Below are 8,245 nucleotides of genomic sequence, written 5' to 3' on the forward strand. Positions count from 1 at the left end.
TTTTTATTTTTGCATCGATTGATCTGTGCGTGTATGACAAATGAAATCATAGACGCTTGATTTCCTGCTTTACACAAGTACTTTTCACAATGGCCTCGTACTATGACTCAGCATACGCGTATTTTCGTACAGTAAAACATGTTATGAAACGTTTCTGAGTTAATCTTTCAAACGAAGATGTGAGAGTGCGGCTGCCGTCACATCTCAGCATGGAAGCAGTATGGTTTCTGTGTGTGTGTGTGTGTGTGTGTGTGTGTGTGTAGGAGCGCTTAATCGTTTTATGGCTTGGCACTCTCATTGCTTCGTTGAATGAATATAGCATATGATTATTTTTGGAGGCTATTTGTAAAAATAGGCAGATGTGGCTACCGTGATTTCTTCTTGTTTTGAAGAACCCAACGCGGTTTTTATTGTTTATAACGTAAAAACTACGTCTACAGATGCTACAATGAGTAGGTTAATGACAGCGCAGCCGTAGACTAAGTTTAGGCTATCAAAGTGTAAATTTTTCATTGACAAAGACAAGGATGAGAATATTATTGTCCAAAATAAGAAGCGAGAGATACCCTGAGATTACACTGATAATGATGTGGGCTTTCCTTCGCTGAACACTTGTTCTAGTAGAAAAAGTTGAGAGATATGTAAGTATTATTACGTGATTTGAAGGCGCAAGCATGAGGACTTGGCTAAGTTATCATCTTAAATCAAAACTTCACTTTAATCCACCTTGCTTGACGAAGCTTCATCCACTTTAATGTACCTTAATCCTACCTAATCCATTTTATCCCACTTTATTACACCTTAACGCACTTTGTTCCACCTTAATCCACTTTATTTTACTTTATTGCACTTTGATACACCTTGATCTAACTTTAGGCGTGGGCCAGGTCATTTATTGGGTGTGGGCCATGGCGTCTCGGTGACGTGGCCCAGACGCCATGGACGTGAAGCATGTCCAGCGCCGGGAACGTGACGTCATCACTTGGTCACGTGGGTTTTGGTACCGTCGGATGTTGAAGCCGGAGGGTCGCTGGATTTTTCGCTTCATGGGGCCGATAAAACTTTCGCCATAAAAAAAAGCAGATGATTTGAGAGAGCACTTGTGACAGGAAGACACGACTGCGACAGCTTCACAAGCGCAGGAAGCGTGCTCAAGTCTTGAGATGCGGGACCACATTACAATGGCTGCAACATTCAGCGTAATTTCCACGAGAGCCTGTATCATCCATGGAGCCAAAAGAATAAAGTTCACGGTTACACGAGCCGGAATTCAGGAGGAGGAGAAGGAATAAACTTTTATTGTATAACCAGCATTTTGTGATGGCCGAGCCTAAGCCTCCCATGAGGGGACGTTGAGGGCTTGTCTCGCCGCCGCCTCACGGGCGTGCTGTGTCGCCCAGGTTTGGTCGTCGAGGGCGGAGCTGCGCAGAGCCTCACGCAACCTCGACGAGAGGGTCGTGCATTCAAAGACACCATTTTATTTTTATGAAAGGCGGCTTCTAAGTTCCGTATCCATCACAGAAGAGCAAAAACGTTACGAGGTGCCCATTCACTGTGGATAATGCATCCGATATAGGATGACACTGTTAACCTTCCAAAAACCTTGCGAGTACCAGACCATCACTGCAAACAATGTAACAGAGACTTCAAGTAAACATCCCCCACGCGTCACATCAATCACGTCTAGTGGAGTTCAGCTACTGTGCCGGATACCGATCCTCATCAGACCATCTACATGTTGCTATATTAAATGCACATTGAAAACCGAAAATTCCGAAATTGAAGCACGAGCGTTCTTTGAGTTTTGCGTTTCAAGAGACACAAACCGAAAACGATTCATGCCGAATTGGTGGCGGCGTGCAATGACAGTCACCGTACAGTGCCACTAGGTCAGCATAAATCTATTTGGCACTGTGTCCCTTGAAATGCAGAAAGCGCACAGCAGCTCGAACTTTCATTGATGATTGAAGCTACCATTTTGTTTAATTGCCCTATCAGTGCGGCATGATGCTAAGAAAAACAATCTTTATATTGCACAAGAACTTGAGATAGGTGCCTCCAATTTTAGGGCCTATTATGTGCACCTATTCAATGTTCATGATACCCATAATACAAACTTTCTAACGCACCCTGTACAACATTCTGTTATAATTTGTTTTGCAGTCGGGTCAGATTTTTTTGTCCACCGCCGCCATACTGGTGTTCCTATGTCAGACAACTGATTTGTCCATAGTGACATGTGCGACTGCTAATACCGTCTTCGTCAACCAATGACATTAGATTTATTTATTAACAAGTTTGTGAGTCTTACTTGTTAGGACCTCACATCGACATCTATCCTTCTGATCGCCAATATTTGCCCTATTTTTGTGCCAACTCTTTCAAACACTGTAGCACATGTGAGCGTTTCCTATTCTACAAGTGCGATACTGCAGAAACTTACGACTTAAATGTAGTGCACATAGCAGACTATACAAACTATACTGTATTTGCTGTGTGCCTGCCACTGCCTTCAGAAGAAATTCAGTATAGTGATCACTTTTTGCGTTGTAGGCGTTACCAGCCCAAGGTAGTTGCTGAGAGGGCAGGTTGCGCTATATCCTAGTGGCCCGTCCGGCGTTCAGCTTCGTGTTGATGGATCCTCACTCATGGTGGCGAGAAAAATATTCGGTATTTCTGCTCTCCGCCGTGACGCCAGCACCGAGTGACTGCTTCGTTACCGTTGAGCACCACGTAATCCATTCTGCGATCGTTCTACGCAATGATCCAACATTAAATGGTCTGCAAAAACCATTGGATGTAAGTAACACCATGTCTTCTTCCTGGGATGATGTGTTAGAGGTACATAGAACTTAAGACATGTTCCATCATTTTGGGGATCCGATTGTTTGAGTAACATTAGGAAGTATGGAAACATCCAGTAGCATCTCCTTTTGTTATAGCACCCTGAGAGCTCTTCTTGATCGGGAGAAAGTTAGACCAAATAGCCGACATGGAAGACTGAAACGTAATGTACATATTTCGAAGAATATACTATCGATGCGTATCAGTATGCATGCTTTTTTTAAAAATAGTAACCATGTGTTCTCCTATTAGTATTTGACACAGCTATATTACTGACGCGGTGAACGTCATATGACGCGGCACACAAAACGTACGTAAATTTACGGGCAAAATACGAGAGTGTGCTACAAAATACTTATGGAATATGACAGGCAGTGGCACTTTTTAATGCACAGCGATAATTACTTTGCTAATAGCAAGTGTTCAGTTATGGTAGTTAATGTTCAAATACTCATAGTTGGACGCAGCGCAAGTAAGAGACACCAATAAGAAGAAACGACAAGCTCGGCGCTGAACTAACGGCTCAAATTTTATTGCGAAAAAGGAAAATACAGAACTATACACTGACCGTATCACGTGATCCCTAATTTAATGTCAGTGGCAAGAAAGCAAGGCCGACAACATCTACGCAAACCAGGCAGACAGGTCCTCCTTTTTGTTCATTAAAATCTACTCCTCATCCTCCAGGCAGACAGCAATAACGGCTTCAGGTTAAGTAGGAGCGAGAGCCGTTTAAACCAAACCTAACATACATGTGCCGTCAACCCAAATCTGTCGAAGATACTTCACACCCAAGCAATAATAGTGATGGCTGGCTTACACGAGTGAAACCCTTCTTTTTCATGGAAAGGCATCCATGGCTCCTCTAGATACCTTATTCTGATTCCATTGTTCTCTGCCTCATTTTCAAAAATCTTGTCTGATTTGCCTTTCTTGCCATTGCTTGCAGCTAGCTGGCTTTTGCTAGGGAATCAGGGGGGGGGGGGGCGCTAACGCCAATAGGAGGCGTTAATAAACGTTCTCTTTTTTCTTCAGTGCATGCGTCTCGTCTCGTTTTATTCGTCTATTGCCTACGCGCTGCGCTCAACCATTTACATTAACTAAATTGTACAATTTCCAGCTGTTTTATCATAGGAGGATTTCATAACTTTTCATTTCAAAGTGTTTTGAAGTAGAAGCATACTGCCCAAGCTTCCATTCACAAATGAAACGTTCAGTTATTTCTTTGTCCCAACAAAAGTTTTCTTAGTCATCTTACAAACCAGTATACAAATAAATCTACTACCACTTGTACGTTCTTACTGATTTGAAACTTCGTCCGTTTTCAGGAACCCGCTTGCATTCTCCCAGTTGCGGTACAATGCTGTTGGACAAAGGAATATACGTACGTTAAAAGAAACCTTATTATTTCTACATCAAGATGCTTTTTATCTAGTTTGCTGTACTTTTTTGGAACAGGTAAAGATGATAAGAACTCAGAGGCATACAGACAAAGTAGAATGGACGTAGGCTATGAATAGGAAACTTCTTTCAAGCAGAAAGTGTACACATGTGGGTGTCTCCTTGATACTCTTGTGCACATAATGTAACGATCGCCTCCCCATAAGTCACCCCAAAAGGCAAAAGCAGCACTTAAAGCAACGTAGATGATTTACAGATTCATCAACGTGCCAAGCTGCTTCTTTCTACCGTTCTACAAACAATAGCTAAACTCTAGTTCCTTAACTAGCACTGGTGCTTTTCCTATGCAAAGATATTGATTGTATTATCACAGACGCAATGTATGAATTGAGCATATGAAAGTCGCCTCTGCTAGTTCTCGCTCGACAGTGTCCGGCACTTTGCCGAAATGCTGGCGTCTCGTAAGCGCAAGGACGAGCAGCTAGGTATGCACCTGCTAGGCAGAAACACCTCTTCCTTCCCGGCTGACACGTCATGATGCATTGTGAGGTCATTGAGGCACCAACTAGTTTAGCCTACGTTAAAACATTCTGCAGGTCAGCGGAATTACTGCCCGTGGCACACGTGACGTAGGAATTTGCTTGTTTGTAGAAGAAAGATCCCCATTTCTGTCCGCTGCCTAAAAGTCACAGTAACAGGCACCCATGTACGGCGTGTTCACACAGCACAACATGCGCAAATAACCATTCGCTGCTTTCTTTATGTTATGCTATAGACTGTGCATGTACTGCATGCCATCCGAGTTTTCATTTCTTCTGTGCGCCTCCGGAAATGTATGTTCCCCTTTACATTCGGGAGAAGCTTCTGGGAAGGTGACTGTTTCATTAAAGACGAGCACGTTTCAAAAAGGCTCCCACACAAGTGCCTTATTTTTGTACTAAAAAATGAGTTGTTAATAGTGCACAATAGGTGCAGCCCGTCTATTTGACCTTGTGTTTTATCGCGTTGAGTGTGTTTATGCAGGTTATGTAATTTAGTTCTTCACTGTAGATGAATTTCTCTTTCTTCAACCGGTATTGAATAAATTTATTATTGTCCACATGCAGCTGCGTACTGAATGCCGCTCTGAATGCGACGGCGTGGTGAAACCTCTTCAATCTGGTGAACATTGCGCCGTGGTAAGATGAGTCACAGTTTCTTTTGGTAATCAGTCCTTAAATAGTGATTGCTTCAGTGTGCTCATGTAGTGCAGTCAAGTAGGCGGGTTGTTATTTTACAGAAAAATGAAATAAAATAAAACTAGTATCAGCAGGGTGTCATACTGCTCAGCCCTGCGTTTTCCCCTGCTAATTTCAACCTGCTTTTGTCACTGTATTGTTAATTTCTAGTGGGCGACTCTCACTTACTTTTAATGTTAACGCACACCTGAACCAGAAGATGCAGGTAAATAAGCCATTAACACTATCTCAGCTTGCAAAAATATGAGGCCTACTGACGATTTCAAAATTAGTCAATGCTTTCTCTGAGGCTGTGTTTTCTGCAGCAATTGTTTTCTTAAGGAAACAAAATTTTTGAATAACGTTACTGTTGTTCGTGCGCCATTTATTCTTTTCAGCCCTACTCGCAATGAAAGCTTCATATCGCCAAATAAGCTTTGCCCGCCAAGAAAGGTGGCAATCCTTATAACTTTCTTGACGTATTTTGCATAAGTATCGTTGACCGTTTTCAAGGGTGTTCTGGGTAATAGAGGAGTAGAATTTCACACAATGTAGACGCTTCACCTCCAGTATAATTGCTCATTTTTCAGAATTCGTTACACGTTTTTTTTCGCCTCGCATTTCATTTCTCATATCTAAATGGTTTTGTTTAACAAAACAAAAATCTTCCCTTGGCTCTATGGTTGTTTTTCAGAGTGGTGGGTTGTGGTAGGTGACTGATGGTCGGGGGTCAAAGAAGCCAAGGGTCGAGAGAAGGCGAGGGAAAGAGCTAAGGTAACGGACGCGTGCACTCGGAGAAACCAGTTTGTGGGGAGGGCGAGAAGGAGCGGGAGGGGCGGACTCGCTTGCTCGTTCATTCGTCGCTTACATTAACAATCATCGTCACTTGTTTTCGCATATTTATTATTTCTCTTTTTGTCACAATCGACGTGCTTGAATTACAATCGATTATAAGCTCATTTATATTAGGATTCGTTTTTCTGCAAATTCTTAAAATTCCTAGAAGCTTAATAATAGCTAGGGTCAAGAACTTAATGAAAATATTTCAAAAAATTTAGTTTCACCCATGATGCGAAACAGTGACGTCATAGCTGGCGTTAAGATTTAAGCAAGAAGTCTTGCACTGTTCTGACTTTTCATGTGAACTATAAAAACCAAATTCGTGACTAATCTGTCATCAAGAAGAAGAAATTATATTAATCGAAAAAAACGTTTAATGCATAAGGAAAGGGCTGGGCAAGCAGGTGGGTGGGGCCCCTAATCTAGAGTTCCACTGACCTCAGTAGCCCGCCGGGCTTGGTCGAGAAGTCCCTCTTGGGTCTCCTTTTCCTCGTTGGCGAGCCAGGTCTCCCAATGCTCCCTTCTGAATTTTTGCGCGGGAATTTGAGGCATAATAATTTTGGGTCGCCTTCGCTCGAGAGCTTTCCTAAATATAGGCTCTAATCGACGTCGCCTTGTTTTTGAGAACGTTGACGATCGCCAGCAACAACTAAGTGGAAGGAAACGGGTTTTTTCTTCTCTTTTTGACCATGCCTTGACATCATACTAATGCTTTAAGTTAAATTTGATCAATTTGGTTTTAGTTTTTGATATGTTGTAAATCGTGCTTAGTCATTGCTCACCAGCTTTATCATCTTTTTCAGTAATAACATTGGCAAAAGCTTCAAACGTACTTTCATGTGGCATCATAAAGAGTAAACGTTTGTAGGTACGCACAGGGTACTATTCCGTCTGGAGAATAAAATTTCATTCATTGCTGAAGTAGCGTTCTCAGTTGGAGAAGTGTTCAGAAGCAGCTATTTCTTAGTCCTGTTCTCTATTCCGCTTTCCACATTAGCAGCTGACTTCATTTATATTTCTTTAGTATGGTGCTGGCTTATATGTGCTTTCTAGAGCGTTGCGTCAGCCAGTTAATGTAGATTGTAGCATGACTTCGGTCACCAGTAGCAATATCTTTATGCTTGCTAGCATTGAAGAACACGTGTTATTATGCATCATGCGTTAAATACCATGTAGGAAAAGAGTAAAGTAGCTGAGAAGTAAAAAATACAGCTGGCACTACGTGCGACCGGGGTTTCGAAACCCTAGAAGACACTGGACAATTGTTTTATTCTTTATAAAGATGTAAAGTGCTTTGGCATTACTGCGACTAAGCCAGCGGGCACTGGCGCCAGCGGTGGGGCCCAAAAGACCTTGAGCCTATATTGTCAAACCGTTAGTGAAATTCTGGCAGCAGATACAACGGCCCAGAAATGCACATACAAAGCAGCAAATGTGTGCTCATTCCTTGGATTTTTCTTTATTGTAGGTTTTGAGCTTTGCTTCTTCAAAACGCTTTACTGTTTCGCTCATGTTTTAAAGTTAGCATACGCTGTCTTTTAGCATTCGGGTGTATGTTTGTGCTCAACAGCATTAGCATTTGGACCACATCAAACTGTAAAGCTTCTGTATAATCGGTCTAATATTCCAACCTGTCTTTTTTGCAGATTACTCACCATCGACCAACTTATGACACTTATCGCTCTAGCTACTCTTATGTCTGCCGCGTGGGATATTGCGTGAGAGGGCAATGTATCTATCTTTCTACGTATCTTGAAAGATGCCGGGTTGTATGATTTAACTTTTCGGGATGTCAGGAAAGTACCATCGTGGTAACTTTACTCGTTGATATTGGAGGATTAGCATGAAACTTCTTGCCAGAACTCAGCACTACAAAAACTGAATAAAGTTGAATGGAACTGTCTCTTTGATTTTGGCTATCATTTATTCCTGCATGCTCGAAG

The 8,245-nt window shown here is 42.2% G+C and overlaps 1 long non-coding RNA gene across 1 annotated transcript; it reads left to right on the forward strand.

Moving 5' to 3' along the window:
• Window positions 1-4,171: 4,171 nt before the first annotated feature.
• Window positions 4,172-8,018, forward strand: LOC125945378 (uncharacterized). Its single transcript, XR_007466862.1, has 3 exons — window positions 4,172-4,228; window positions 5,352-5,423; window positions 7,949-8,018. It is a non-coding gene; the product is annotated as an uncharacterized LOC125945378 (long non-coding RNA).
• The last annotated feature ends 227 nt before the right edge of the window (window positions 8,019-8,245 follow it).

This window comes from Dermacentor silvarum, chromosome 5, assembly GCF_013339745.2.
Source record: "Dermacentor silvarum isolate Dsil-2018 chromosome 5, BIME_Dsil_1.4, whole genome shotgun sequence".
Classification (NCBI taxonomy): domain Eukaryota; kingdom Metazoa; phylum Arthropoda; class Arachnida; order Ixodida; family Ixodidae; genus Dermacentor; species Dermacentor silvarum.